Genomic DNA, 16,250 nt, shown 5'->3' with positions numbered 1-16,250 from the left:
AAAATGAGAGAGACAGACCCCTCACTGCAAGGTATATGGGACAGAAGCAACTGCAGGGTCAGCACAGGGAATCCAGACCTATAGATCCCTCAGGGACCTTCTCTGAAAAAAAACAAAAAAAGGTTTTTTGTGTTCCAGGGACATGACTGAGGGAGTAAAAAAGAGGATATTTTCATTTCCCTCTTGCAGGCATTGCTCATCTTTGCCAAATACTGGTTYACATTTTTGTGAATATTCTGGCATGGAAAGTTTTGTGATGCTTTTGTACATCAGTGCAGTGACCAGGTTTGAGAGCCACTTTCCTGCTGACTGGAGGTCAGACCTGGGGTCACTGTGGGAAGTGGAGACACCAGCTTGTGCTCCAAAACACACCCGTGTTGTGTAAGCATCCCCTGCTGAACAAGAGGAGTTCTGGCTCCTCATCTCTCTCAGAGTAGGAGCCGCCTGCAGAGCTGATCCCCTCAATCCCCAGGTACTCCCCAGCCTCACACACCAAAAATCAAACTGCTTGAACTGTGGGAATGAACCTGCACATACCCTTCTCCTTCCCCAAACCAGCTCCTCTGCGTCAGTTTGATTTCTCCAGAACATGCCATTTACAGCATTTGTTGTTTTTTTCTCCTTTCTGCATTCCCCTCTCCACAGGAATCCCTGCTCTCTGGATAGCTCCCATTTCCATGAATAGGAGGCACACATGCCAGGACCACATGGGGCCAGCGGGCTGYTCGCTGACCCTTGGGCTACAGCCGGCCGGGAACGCTGGGACACCCAGGGAGGGGTGGCTCTGTGCCCAGTGCCACCAGCCCGGCAGCARTGACAAGGACAAGGCAGAGCTTCTCACTGAGACACTGCTCCTGCTCCCCAGAAACCCCCTGTGCTTCCTCAGCAGGAAGAGTGGAGTGTGGTCACACCCTGGGTGACCCCAGGCAGGCAGGGAGGTCTTACAGAACCACCTGGCTCAGATTTATAGACCCTGTGGTGTGTAAACAGGGATCAGGCACCTGAGTACCCCAACATCTCTATTGCCATCCACAGTATAAAACCTATGGCCAAAACAAGGGGAAAAAAATAAAGTTAATTAAGCTCCAGATCACGTCAGATCTACTTTGATGGGCTCAGCACAACTTTCACACAAAGCTGAGGGAGCAGGACCAGAAGAAACAGCAGCAGGAGCTAAAGTCTGGAAACGTAATAATTCAAAATAAAGTTTGCCTTTACATTTCACTCGCACACTTGGTGCAATCAGCCCTTCGCTGTCTCCAAGCATCAGTCATGGGGTTTGTGCAGACAGAGGCAATGTCTCCTCATAATGGAAAAAAAAGAAGTTTAAAAACTTTTCGTTTAACTTCAGTCAAAGATCCTGTTTGCCTTTGCCCTGGGGGAAGGGTGCTAAAGTTTCTTTGCAGGGCATTGTTCCACCAGGTGAGRSCTGAGGAGCTTCAGAGCTCAACAGAGTGSGAGTGGAACAAAAGATAAAGACCATCAGTGACCATCAGTGACCATTAACAGAACACCAGCCCCAAACCTCASCCCTGGTCGGAGGCACCTGGTCTGGGAWAAGAGAGATGAGAATGARAATCTAATTAGCATTGGAGACAAAGAAATCCAGATCCAACAKGARCCCMAATCCTGAGAAYTGYGCAAKGTTGAACCAATGAACATTAAACYAATAMAGTTCTCRGGGGTTTGAATGTATAAAGTTTGGRRRAAAATCTTGTAAAATCCATGTGCCWTGGGAATGATTTTCTCTGCACACCCRGGCTATGTGTGGAAGAAATTATTTCTGTGGCACAGCCTGGHCAGAAAATAAAGTAATACCTTGACTTTCTAACATGAAAAATGTGTTAGAGAGGTTTTGTTTTTCCCGCAGGTTGGGTGACACTCATGCCATGGGAACAGYCATTTGAGCACGGAAGGAAAAGCAGCCAGGAGAAAGACTGAGAACCAGAGGGGCTGGGAAGCCATATCTCTGCATGGTTTACCCTGAGCATGTTTTTAGTGCATGCTTACAGCTACGGGAAGGACAGCACTTGTACAAAAACCTCAGGGCAAGAGTATCTCATGTCAGGTAAAACAACCTGCATATTCACAGAACCTGCCAGAAGATTGGCAGAATTATGTGTCCTGAAGTCATGAAAAACCAAAACTTCTCATTAAGATGTGAGGAGTARAGGAATTGTTCCCACCACAGGAGAGGAAGGAAGCAGCAGTATCCACATGAGCAACACGTAGCAAGGCATGAAGGGGCTTAAATACTGGAAACAAATTCAGACTAGTCACTGAACATTTTAATTCAGTGTAATTAACAAGGATGTGAGTGCCACCCCTCACATTAAGATAATTTTTCTGCCTTGTCAATTACATCCAAATAAATATTCAATTGCACRTATTATGCATTAMCTSTTATGCARCTTGTATGTGTGTCCCTCTGACCTYACAGAGTCAACTGGGAAGAAGTGGTATTTACATGGTACATGGATTAYCCTACACTGATTATTTCRCAYTAATATTGATTTTGRTGGGCTTAGGAGACAAYTCATCCCAGTTTCTTGAGTACACAYGAAGTACTTCTGTGTCAGATGCAAAAAATTCAACTGCACTCTAAAAAAAACCTCCRTATCTGGTGCTGAAATTAGACAGGTTCATATTCCTGAAGGAAAATGAGGATAATGAAGGCAAACACCACCACACACCCCAGAGGAGAAAGGCAGGTGATGGGGGCAGACTCTGCAATTGCCAAAGAGGATCTGGTAGCCAGTCTGCTCTGGTTAATGGACAATGGCAGCTTAAAATCGTAGCTTCTAAGGAGAAATGGGAAATTAATCATTACCCCCTTTAGCCTTCCCCTGCATAGACCCAAATTTAATGTCATCTTGCTCCTTCAAGGATTGTTTTCAACCAGCTTGGGAGTCTGGCACTTCATTTGCGGCTGCGGAGGTGTCATTGWGCAGTCTGCCTATGTCAAAAACTGCATGAAAGACTGATTATTCTAAGCTACATGAAAAGCTGATTCTTCCAAGGCTGTTAATGAGTGGGTGCTGCTGCAATGCATAGATTTKCTTTCCAAACAAGCCCAAAACTGCTGTTATCTGAGTTATCACACTTTCTAACAGCTTATTGCAAGGCCCAAGCAGAGCAGGTACACACAACCCCTTGCAAGTCCAAGGAATTTGGCAGTCAGGTTGTGATTTCTGCTTGGGAACAGCCTTTCATGGAAGTGAGAGGTGCTGAGCAGAACTTGTTAAAAACCTCCTGACAAAGCCTTGGGCAGCACCTGGAGGTAAAAGCTGCTCCCATTCTACAGCACACTGGGGTGGGGAGAAACCCAACACCTTCCTGTGTTCATTTCTTCACATGACCCGCTCAGGGACCTGTTACAAACGGAATCAATCACTACAGGAAGTGAGGAGCTTCCCTGAGGCTCTCCATTCATTGCTTTCCTTGCCTGAAACCATCACCTGGGCTTGCCAGGYTGAACAGGACTGACAGCTCATGGCAGGGTAACAGATCCTTCACTCAAACCCAGGGACAACYTTTCACCTTCCTGAGCAGGAGCACAGAGAGGGCAGTGACAGTGACAAAGTACCACACTTATCACCTCATCTCTAAAGCAGAAATACCAGTGAGGGCATGAAAAAAAAACAGCCAGACCCCAAAGATATTCAGCTAATCAAGTGCCAACACAGATTTCTCCAGCTTCTCTCTTTACTAGCTGAAGGGAGAGTTTGGATACAGAGGTACCCACAACCCAGAATGAAAGGCACATCACACTCTTGGCTTCCCATAAATAGCATAATTGTACTACAAATGCAATTTTTAGGACTTTTTTACTGTGGCACACAAGCAGGTGAGACAAAAACAGGAAGCCAGCTGGTCAAGAATGCGTTGGGGTATAGAGCCTGGAACTCACTGTAGATAAAATAACACARTGATTACAGCAGAAAGAAGACAGGCAGACCAAACCAACCCAAGATTTCTCTTTGCAAGCCAAAAGTCAGCAAGAACAGCCTCCAGAATGCAAGCAGGCTTCAGAYAATGTGACGAAAGGCCCCATCATGGCTTACAGAGATTATAAATGACCCTTTATATTATATACAGATGCTATGAAGGAAAGTTTAGGACTTTTACTGGCATGCAGTCAGGATGGCAGAGAATATATTGCTGCTTATTCAAAAAGAATATTCCAACCAAGCAAACAAAATGATCCAAAAAGCAGCTCCTCTASAATCTCAGGCATATTTAGTGTGATGTTCCTCTGTGTCCCATGGAACTGGTCCCTGTTCAGARAGAGGAGTTTCATTTGTTCCATTTTCCCCAGCCCTTTCCAAGAGACACCCSCTCCTCTCACACCCCATTTCATTCTTGGAAGGCTTTCATGGCCAACAGAAGATCTGCAGATCATTGTCTGCAAGCTACTGATTTAGACAGCTTCCTCAGGGGGTTTCAGACTGAGATGTCACTTCTTCATCACAGCTGATACTGTCTTCCCACAGGGAATAGGGGTGTAGATGCCAGCAGATATCCTACCTTATTTACTGTGTGTAGGTTCAAGATGTCGTTATGAACCCTTCAGGCTACATGGAACAACAAAATCAACAGTTTGCTTCCATTTGGAGATACTCTGCAAACTCCTGTTTGGAGTTCAAGCAGACCCCTCCCTCAGCAGATGCTGAGAGCTGCCTGCTCTCTGCTGACTCAGCAAAAGCAGYGGTGGCTTCAGGCAGCTGGACCGTGGAGGAGAGAGAAACCTTCCCCTTCCAGGGCATGTGGGAACAGCCTGGGGAACCTCATAGGACAGCTGGACACACACAAGGAGCTGGAGCTGCAGTTTGCTGCCATGGGCAGATACCAGAGACAAAACCATCCCTGCACCCCACTGGCTTTCTGCAGCCTGCAGCAGAAGCTGATTTGGACTCACAGTTCATCCCCTGGAGATTCTGGGTGTCTTTACAGCCTGTCACCAACAGTGAGAGAGTAAAGAGACTGGAGAGGGTGGACAAGTGTAAGGTATCAGATAAGCAAGCTGAAATACTGCAGGTTCCAGAAGAGCCATGCACTCACACATCAAAACTCCATTCCTGGAGAGCATGACCRAGTGAGAGCAATCACTTCATGGATGGAGAGACACTGACAGGAGGCTTCCTCTTTCCTCCCTTCTCACCATTTGGAGTTGCAAWGCAGTGTTCCCTAAGCCCAMRGGGTGTGTAARGAATCCCTCCATCTGTCTGTCCRTCCATCCCTCATCCATCCATCCTCCACGAATGCTTAGAAACACTCACACCACAGCACGCTCACAGAGCCACCCGTAAAAGCAGCATTTGCTTCTTTCCCTGTCCAAACTGCTGGCTCTTTTCCAAGGTTCTCTGCATCCCAGGATCCCTAGAGAATTTCCAGGTGGTTCACACGAGAAAAGCCACCCGGCTGTAAGCTGGCTCCGTGTCACTGGAGAAGGGATCACAAACTGAGCAGTGCCAGAAGCTGAACTGAGCAGGACTCAGCCCGGTGAATCAGGAGCGAGCAGCTCACCAGTGAAAGCGCCTCATTCTTGTCTGATCACCCCTTTCAATGGGGTGACAGTTCCCTCGGCACACAAACCCAGGGCTGCCATGCCCTGCCAAGGACAGACCCACAGCAGGCACTGCMTCCCACCCAGGACCTCTCACTGGACTGAAGGACATGGCTCTGACTCCCRAAATCCACAGCCTCAGATCCCACCSTGCTCCCCCCAGCTCAGAGCTGCTTCCAGCAGACACCATCCTACCATGGCTCTGCTCAAAGCCATTTGTGCTGCTGTGGAGCTGAGTAAAATGGAGATTTGGTGTGGATTTGGTCAGACTGGCCAAGCCAAAAGCAAGAGAAGCCTTTCTGGGAGTGGGGGGAACTCTGAATGTGCAGGATTGTTCCATCAGCACCTGCTGCATGTGCATGGGCACCAACTGACCCTCCCCACTCTCAGTAAATATCACAGAAGTCTCTCGGTAAGGCTGGCATTTCTGATGCTTGTGATTTGCCCTAAAGCTTTGTCCTGTGTAAACAACTGCACTGAATTATCTTTTTGTTTCCATAAGGATAACACACTGTGTGTTATACTTAGCAGAGATCAACATTTAGGGCACAGAAAACAGTAGGAGTGTTTTGATAGCTAGATAGATTTCCCCAAGTTTCCTCATAACATTTTTCACTGGAGCTATCAATTTCCCTGCAATCCTAGAGAGGAATTTCAATAAAATCAGAAGGTTACTGACTTTCACTGGGAAAAAGTTGCCGTTCTGACTCAATGAAAGCAAACTGTGCCCTTTTCTCTGTGTAAATAGTGCAGCAACCCATTTGCTCTGCCAGAACAGCAATCCACACACTGTGCTGGAGCCCAGCATTAGGAGGGGTTCRTTATTTATATATTCCTCTGAGATCAGGAACAGAAGTTGCCCCCCTTATGCTGAGAAATCCAGATTCAAAGGCTGCCAGGCTCTCTAGGGTATCCCTTCCTGAACCATYCTATAAAACTGCATTATCCCTTTCTAATTCACAAATACACACCTCTCTGAAGGTGCTTTCACTCTCATCAGGATCAGGTTTACCAGCTAATCCAGTTGGCTGTGACCAGATTACTCTTTACTGCTGTGATCTGGCTGAAGAGGAAACAATCCCATCACATGTTACTGGAAAGCTCAAATAAAAGCCAAGTTGGGCTTAAATTTCCCCTGGTTTTGGCTGTATTTGTGCTCTCCCCAGGTAACTCGGTTTTAGGATCAAGGCTGTCATCCAGCTCRTTGTCCAGCAAAGAGCCAGCTACAAAATTCAATTGTAACCAGCAGTCTCCATAATATYGGAATGTTCAGAGTTGATGGATGGATTCAGGCCCGTAGATAGATGGACCATGACTAAGAAATGCATGACAGACCACCTGGCAGGGGCGAGGGACTGGCTGTGCACGAGCTTATGATGGCAGGGCTCAGTTCAAAGCAGATTCTGCTCCTCCATTACAAAGTTTTAAGAGGTCTGCAAGTCAGAAGCCACGACAAGCCACAGTGATCTGGTTGTCAATATTGATGTTTTATGCATGCCTTACTCCCACTGAGCACTTCATCGTCACTMACAGAGGTTACCCTGACTCCTGCGAGAAAGGGAGAAAAATCTTCGTAACAGCCCATTCATTTTGGGAAAGGAATAAAACTGGAAGGCTGCTGGTGTTTCTGAAGCCAGACAGCAGCAGCCATTTGAAGCAGCAGAGAGCCAGAGGCACAAATGAGAATGAGACAAGTTCCAGGTCTCCCACTCTGCTGTGTTGGTCAGACAAAGATTGGAAGGAGCTCCAATCTCTGCACACACCACCACTCCACCCCCTCAATAAGAGTCTGAACAAAGTCGCCATAAAAATAAGTTCTGGCTAGGAGAGTAAGATGGGACAATTTATCTCAGAACCTCCCAATAGCATAACCCTTCCCCAGGGGGGCAATATGTTCTGTGCTTAGTGCACTTCAAATACTCAATTGCCAATAACAGCCTTAAGTTTTCCCACACAAAGTGGATTATCATAGACTGCTGGAGGGAGTTTAGTCCTGGAAGAATCTTTACCTTAGGAGGAAAACACAGTTCAGTCTGCACAACAACTTCAATCTTCAGCAAGTTCTGCAGCCAAGCACATTTAATTGTGCTTTCCGTGTCTTGCTGTGTGCAGGGTTGGCCCTCCAAAAAGCACTGCCTCAAGGGCTGAGCTTTCTTCAATCCATAGGAAACTGCACAAGATTTTACCTTATGCACCAATGGATTTCACCAATCCTCCTGCAATGTCTGCAGCCATTGAAGTTGCAGGGGCTCAGGGAAAATCTCTCCCTACTGGAATTATGAAACATCTAGAAGCAGAATAGCTAAATACTATGGAACAAATGTGCAACCTTTCTTCAGAGACAAGGAGGGAATCCAGCTCCCCTGAGCCACATTCAGCTACTTCAGCCATGAGAACACTCCTGACTTTCAAACTCATTCACAGGGCACCTTCCAGCTGCTGCAGCTACTGCAGGAGGGGCTCTGAAGATGAGAGCACTCTCCTGTTACACACCCTTGATCCATTTGCAGAGCATCAGCACAGACAGTAATGCAGGGTAGAGCAGAGGCAGATGAATATTTATTCATTGATCAGACAGGGAGGATCACAAACAAATTAATCAYATTCAAAACACACCCTCCTGTGCCCACACAGCTGTTTGTGTGTGCATGAGGGGAGAGGGCTGAGAAGACATAAGGAATATTCCTCCAGCAGAAAGTCCCTCTGAYTTATCCCCAGTACCCACCTCCTCTCAGTTTGCCAGTGACACATTCCATCTGAACTAAACCATAAATATGGCTGACCTGAACCATAATTACCTTCAGCATGGAAATGAAAGAAGTTAGTCCATGACTGAGTGCTCAGAAATAAAAGGGGGGTTCACTCCTTTGAAGTTCTTTGCTTTTACAGACATTCTTTCACACACTGAAATGTTTTGCTGCTCCCTTCCCTGAGCTTATCACAATCAATGAGAAGACAGTAGTTTCCAGTGTTCAGAGGGAGGAAAGAGGAAATGTATAAAAATATCYATGGAATCTGTCCTTGTTAAATTAGACTGACTTGATGGAATTTGGCATTTGATATCCATGCAGCGTGGAAATCATGCACAATTACAACCCAGTATGTCATTCTTGCAACATAAAAGCTCCATGAATTAGAGCCTTTCAAAAGAAGAACCTGAGTCTAAACATTWCTGCACAGCTGGATAACCTGGTTGTAGATAGGTCTAACACCTCCATACTGTGAGTACATCCATAGYACACACACAGTTTGCTCATTCCTAAAAAGCCTGACCTTGAAAGGAGGGGTGGGATCACAGAAAAAAAAAATAATCCAGAAGATCTTGATTGAAAGTAGAGAGCTGGGAGTTGGCACACCGATGATTTGTCTGAAACAGATCCTTGTGTTCAAAGCCTACATTTGGTACTTGCCCATGTCCTCTGGTGAGGCTCTGGTCTAGAACTGGTTAAGTGGCCCTGATCCTCATTTAAAATACCAGACTAACTCTGATAAAAATCAGTACCTCTAGGTTTACAAAAATCCATTCAGAATTAAACTCTAACTTTGTTAACCAGAGGTAGAGTGAGAATTTTAGGTAGAAGACACTGGCACACACCTGCTTGTCCTCAACACCTTTGCAGAGAGGAAAACATAAAGAAAACTGGCAAAAGGAGTCAGTGACCCTGTCAGAGCATCTTGGACTTCACTAAAGCTTCTGTTGTGGCTGCAGCTGCTCCTCCACCATCCACAGAGGCAGCCCCCATAGCYGTCTGTAATTCTCCTTGCTACATTGCACTGCAACAAAACAACACTTTGCACAATTCAAACCCTSCAAAAGGGACAAATCAGGCTCCTGCTGGTTTCAGCATCCCTTAAATCACACGCTTTGCCCTACAGAGCCTCACCAGCCAGTCTGCAAAGACTGGGCAGGGCCTGTTCCCAAATTTGTTTAGCTTTTATTTTCTTGCTTATAGAACTCTGTAGAGACAACAGAGTATCTTTGTGCCTCCCATTCAGCCCTCTGGTGCCAACTCCCAGCACTTCCCAACAGCAATGAATGCCACATGCATGACAGGAACACAGGCACTTGGCCTAAATGAAGCAGTGTTTTTCATTAGCATTATACTGGCACCAAAAACCACAAACTGCAGCAAGAACAAAAGCAATGTCAAAAGGACAGAGCTGAGTGTACTAAAAAAAAATTAGGATGGCACAATCAAGTCATTGCTTCCTACTATTGCATGTTAATCTGCTCAGGTAAGGTGTGTGTTTTGGGGTTTTCCTGGAGCTGAACAGTTGGGATACTACTGTCACTGGAGATAGGTGCATGCTTTTGATAGTTAGAAAGAAAAAAATATATATTGAAGGAGATCCTGCAGACAACACATTGCTTCCTCTTTAGRGGAATACAGATGTGTTTTCCTTTCAACTCTCAGAGCAGTGAGCCCCAAAAGTATCAAAAACCAGATCAAAGTATCAGCTTCAGACTCACAAATCTTATGGAAATGGAAGTACCTACAAAAAGAACCACGTGAGGTAAACTGAACCCAGAACTCTCCCAGCAACACCTCTTCCCCCTGCAATCCCCCTTCTCTCTTCCTGTGGCACATTACAGTTGTTTCAGTCTAGGTCTTCAGTTTGGTCAGCAGCTTGCAAATGAATTTGTGGGCTCTGGTGTACAAGGGACTGAAGCAGACATTTGTAAATAGTGGCCTACATGTGGCTGCCCATCACTGYTGGGAACAGGATTTCATGAGCCAAAGGCATCTCTTCTGAGGGTGAGGCTGCAGTAGGTGTGCTGGCTCAGCTTTATTGAACATCACTGCTGGTTCAGGTGACTGCCAAACAGGCACAACAACAACCCCACTGAAGCCACCAAGGGAACAGCCTTTCCCCAAAGGCAAGAAAACCCTACAGTCCTCYAATGTTGCCTGTGCTGGACGAGGTGATTAGAAACATTAAGCCAGTCTAGACAAATCCATCTTATTTTGYTTCAAGATCAACAATTTCTCTTCTCCCTTTTAGATTTCTCAGATTGTGCTCAGTGAGGCAGCTGAAGCTCAGGTACCCATGAGCCAGCATTTGCACCAGGCCTGAGACAAAACTCCTGCTGGTGCTCCAGGAAGATTCTTTTGGGGACAGCTCATGTCTCAATACCYCAAGAGCAAAGCACTTTTCTCCAATGTTGCTCTGAACACCAGGCTCYGTGGTGTGGAATAGATAAATCAGGYTATGTTTYSCCCAGCCCAGCTCAGAGATCCCCAGGATGAGCCACTTGAGACCCAGCTCAGTGAAAACAAAGCYTTGGAAAACCTCTCTGCCTTGGTATTCAAAGTGTTAATCAGCCTGAAAAACAAACCCCAAGGCCTGTGTGCTAATTTGCTATTTAAATTGAAAACTTTTTATTCCATGTTTGCCATGTCTGGCACAAGGCTGTCCTGGGYGTTACTACAATAAAAAATCATTTGGAAAATAATCCTGTTGTTCTAGTCACACCCATGGGAGTTTCACATGTAGGGAAGTAGGAACATCAGGACTGGGATCTGTTCTGTGATCAGAGAGCTGTGTTTGCCCTTTACAACAGCCAGTTTTGATCCACGGGCATTGAGAGCAAGATGAGGAGCAGCGAGCTAAGGCAGGAGGATGTATCAGTAGCTTTAAGGTTAATAAATTCCAACTTGCATGGACTAAAACTCTTAAAAACCACCACTGATGCAGCAAACTAGCAGCAGCTTTTACAAATACACCTCCACATCCAGGGGGGGATTGATTGATCACATCGTTCCCTTCCTTGCCTCCCTCTCAAGCCAGCCATTCCCAGTGCCAATCTAACTGAAGTGAATTGCCCCAAAACCCGTCCCACCTGCCAATGACCAGCCCTTCCAGGAGCCTCCTCTGCACAAAGAGAGGGCTCAGTGAAACCTTCCTGTGGCTRTAGCAGACCTGCAGACTGCCTGGGGCAGTCCCAGGGACCACAATCTGCTGTACCAGTAGCCTCCTCCCCATTTTCCTCCAGACTCCCACTCTTACATTTTCCTGGCTGCATCCATCCAATGCATAAAAAATCACTCCACAGCATTTGCTGTGGCTCAGCTCTTTGCACACAGTAGTCCCAAACCCCTGCCAGTGAACATCCAGTGCTGCCTCATCGAGTTTTAAACTCATTCCTCAGTAGATGGTGTGTTTTAATCACACAGAACCCACTGCACTTGTTATCTGTCTACAGACTGACTGTAAAGTGACAGCAAGAAACTCAGTGCTCTACCTATTTATTTTCAATGTTAAAGGTTTGCTCTGCTTTTAACACAACTCCCTAAGCTTTCACCGGTTTTGGAAGCAGCCTTCATACCTCATTTCCAGCCAAGAGCAATTATTTGTATTCTCCTTTTAAACCCTGCTACAACCCTGTTTGTTCATTAGAAATAAAAAAAAAAAGAAAAAAAGCTTAAAAAAGAGGGCCTTTCTCTTGTGAATGGAAACACTAACACCTTCCTCTATTATTAAAAAATTCTTGAGCAATCTAAGAAACCRCTTTAGTGCCTCAGTGCTTTGGAAGCCTCTGTTTGGAAGGGAGGAGATCTACATCTTGGTATCCAGGTGGAAAATGGGTTTGATTCRGCCAAGTAATAACAGCAGAAAGAAACCCCTCCGTAGCCTGTGCACGCACAGTGGATTCCTTAGGAATGATAACACCGCCTTGAAACATTCCCGAGTACACAYGTGGGAAACCGGATGGGGAGTAAGCAGCACTGAGCAAGAGAGGGGACAGAAGGTCTGAAGGAGAGATAGAGGCATTTGGTCAGGAAAATTCCTGCTCTGTGYGGAATTGTACAGCAAACTCCATCAGATGGGAGTTTGTAGCGTTTCTCTGGTGGTGGTTTCAGTTAAAAGTTACCTGCCAGTGCTAAAGGGCTGAGCAACCAAAGTKCTCCACCATGGCAAAGTGCAAAACTGCACAACATAAATAATTTTACCACAAATTGGGGAGTTTTACCACAAACTCCTAAAGCAAATGCTTCACAGGCATTTTGCTGGGAATGGGAATGTCTGGAGTTATTGGTGAGAGGGTCTTGGTCTGTGTGTGCAAAGGAGTGGCTGACACTAAATACATTAAACACACAATACTTACAAAAGCTTGGGGCAAATCTTAGGCAAAACCATTAAAGAGAGGTTAACTATTTTTCCTCTTCTTCTATTCACACTGATTTCTTCAGAGGATGAAGAATGGCACTAATAGCATGGAAGATAAAAGTTTGATTAAAACAAGCCATTATGACCTGAATTTTATCAATGGGTGACAGTTATTCTGTATTTCTGGTACCTGTTTTGTAGTTTGTAGCTTTACTGACTTGAGGCCAAACTAGCAAACCTGTGAGCAGCACAGAGTAACAATCTGTGTTTATTATTGCACTAAATATGTACACAAACAGTCTTCACACACCGCAGCTCAAACTTGTTTGTGGTTTTTCCTCCCTCACACAAACATGCATGAGAGTTTTCCTGTACACATTCGCTACAGTTTGGAGAAATTTTTCCATGCATTGTCTCAGCAAAGGACGGTGCCAGATTCAGCCACCCCAGAAGCAAAGCCAGCAGCTGCCAAGGCCACAGCACTCACCTGAGCCATTGCTAAGGAGGTGCAGAGGGATATATGAACCCTGCAGTGCTGGACATCAAATTAAATGGCTGTGACAGACTCACATCACAGCAGAAAAAAAAAATGCTTGAGTTTCATTTGAAACCACTCTCACACATAAATCAAAAAGGCTGGTTGAACCTCAGAGCATGGAGTGATAGAACAACTGAACTGGCTCCTCTTGCTGTTGGTATGTCCAAGACAACAGCCTGTTCACCTATGCAGCCATTACTGGCAATATTTGAGCCTGTGGGAAGTGTGTGATTCCACTCAAATGCTTGTGTGGGGTTTGGTGTTGGTCCTTGAGGTGGCTTTTTTGGGCTGGTTGGTTAAAAAAGACAACCAAAGAAACAACAACAAAACAAAACAAACCCCGCCCTGCACATCAGAGCTCATGGAGGTGCCCTGCAAAGCCAGCCTTGCCTCCGCAGGGATGCTGAGATCCAATTTATCTCTCCAATCACCCAGACACAGGCAGCACAAGAGGACTCCCAGGCTCAGCCAGGACACCAGCTGAAATGCCCCACACAAAGAGGTTTCTAGCTGCATTCAATTCAAGAGACAAGCTGGGATGATTCCCACAATCTCCACATTCCCACTTTTCTCCCCCCTCTTCCCAGCTGCTGTGGAGACACAGCTTCACCCTAAGCTTCCTTAAAGTTATACAGCAAATGGTACCTGGGACGTGAAAGTTCACTTTCAGCAAAATTCTRCAGTCATTTGCAGAAGCTACTTTGAAAACCTTCTAGTTCAGATGCCAAGAACCACTTGGCAAGGCCTGACAGACATAATTAGAGAGCTTGATTGTTTCAAACGACATTACCCAAGAAAATTAGTATGTTGCTGCAGCCCTTGAAATAAATTTCCAATGGGTTCGGTTGCAGAGGTCTTGCAAGGGGTTTTAGCAGGCTTTTAATTACAGTATCAGGCCTCAAGTATTTTTCTAGTGCTTGGCAATATGAGATCCTATTATTTCTGCTTGCAATGCACACTCATTCAAAGCTTATCCACAGGCCGACAGCCTAAGAATTCCTACCGCTCCATAATCCAAAATTGTTGTATCATTTGTGAYATACATTAGTGACTTCCAGTAACAGCTGCCCCAGAGACAGCRTTTTACTGTGTGATAGTTTAAACCYTTTGGCTCGGTGCTGTATCCTGAAACACTGCAGGGAGACTGTAGCTTTTGCTGCAGGTTATGCTGATTTACAGCAGCGTGGAGCCGAGCACTGTAACATCYGACAGAGCCAATCTGCCTTTTTGCTCTCTGCACTTCAGATGGGAACAGGGAATGTTTGCAGCACCCCAGCCCAGAGCTGCCTTTGCTCCAAGGCTGCTGCTCCAGGGTCACACCCGCTGCCACCAGAGCCCATCAGTGCTGCTTCTAAAGGTATTTCCCACATCCAGGCTCCCAAAACTCCACCGGGGACAGGAAAGCCCCTCAGCTTGTGCTGCCTCTGGTGYTGGTCAATCCWGTCTGCCCYGCTCAGCACSTCCCTCCCTGTCCCACCTCTCAGCATCCCCTTCAAATCAAATCCTTCTCTGCAGAGTCAGGCAAAGGCTTACTCCCAAACACCAATGTCAGTCACCCAGACTCAGAGAGGTGCAGTAAAAGGGAGCACAATGACCTCTTTTCTGTAAGACTGGAAGTTTACACAATAGCCAAGTATTACCATTCATAGATTTATTATAAACTTCGGCATAAATTCATATACAATACTTTGGGTTTTGTAGCTTTCCCTCTRAGATATAACCACACCCATGTGAAATACTCCCCAGAGCCTTCCCTTACATGAAGGGRAGGATTACTATTCCCATTTTATTCAGGGAATAAAAGAGAGAGAGRATTTGCAAGTCTCAGTTCCCAGACTTTGTGCTGCTCTATAGAATACATATTGAGCATTTAAGGAAATAGACTTTTTCTTGGGAAAGAGGGTAGAAAACAAAGCCTTATGAATCAGCCAGCTAATAATTAAAAGCAACTAAATCCAGATCACTCTAAGCAGCACATGAGARTCTGAACTCCTCAGATGCTGAATTCCTCTGCCGACCAGAAAAGCCAGGGTCACTTGCCCAGCTGGTCACTATTGTTCTGTCCAATAAAGTTCTGGCAGGAATGCATGTTTAACAAAATACAGAGATTAGGCATAGCAAAGAATGCAGCTCCCCCCTCAGTGTTTAGGTTAGCAGGGTTTGCCATGGTGAAATACTGAAGCTTAAGCATATCAKATTTTCTCTGTCCTGTACTGCTGGTGCCAGTGACAGACACAAGCTGACAACTCAGYTCTCAGGGGTGCTGCCATTTTAGCTCTAAGTTTATGAAAAGCAGCATAAAATAGTTCACCTCAAATCTGCAGTGACCACTAATTAAATCAGTGTTTTCTTGGAGCTGTAGAGTCACAATTGAGAAAAGCTCTCTGTATCTCCCCACGTGCCAGAAAYTTTTGAAGGGCAATTTAAACCGAGCCAGAGACTCAAGGGAGCAGATTTTGAGAACTTTGCAACAAGCTAGCTCATTTTAAAGTGTCTCARGATAGCCTAGATTTCCAAAAAGAAACGCAGCACCCAGCGACTAAAAACAGCATCAAAAYAGCAATGAGCTTCCTAACACCTGACTTATCCTGGTTCTGAACTGCCAGGAGMTCTTTAGCTCAATTTATGACAAGGGACAACCCAAGAGTAGAGTGAGATACAAATGTCATGAGAAGAAGTCAGACAGATGACCTGACAGAGACCTTCAGAGATCCTGCAGGAGCACAGCTTTTACCAAGCCATTGCTATGCATAAAGCAGCTCTGATACCTCAACTGGGCCAAGAATTTCTCAGCTCAAAGAAGAATTATATTAAATGGACGGACATTTGAGACTCCTAAGTAGATTTGCAATGGATATAGTCCTTGGAGAACCGCGTACAAGGAGGTTATAAATAGCCTGGATTTACCTCAAAGTTAGCGGGTTATTTTCAGAGATACCAAGGATTCCTGAGTTCCCCCACAGGGGTACAGTAGCTCATGCTGGGTGAAGCTGTGGTTCATAGGTAGGAAGCATCTAAGATTCTGYTACCATGGCA

General features: G+C 45.6%; 1 protein-coding gene across 1 annotated transcript in view; it reads right to left on the bottom strand.

Moving 5' to 3' along the window:
* Positions 1-16,250, bottom strand: part of LOC130579032 (collagen alpha-1(XXVI) chain-like) — a gene marked incomplete at its 3' end in the record, with an annotated part of 38,099 nt that overhangs the window by 13,483 nt on the left and 8,366 nt on the right. The window lies entirely within an intron of this gene.

This window comes from Malurus melanocephalus, unplaced genomic scaffold (genome assembly GCF_030028575.1).
Source record: "Malurus melanocephalus ecotype Western Australia unplaced genomic scaffold, MMel_1.1 scaffold_251, whole genome shotgun sequence".
Lineage (NCBI taxonomy): Eukaryota > Metazoa > Chordata > Aves > Passeriformes > Maluridae > Malurus > Malurus melanocephalus.
Note: the sequence above shows the minus strand (reverse complement) of the source record. Positions and strands in the feature narration are given on the sequence as shown.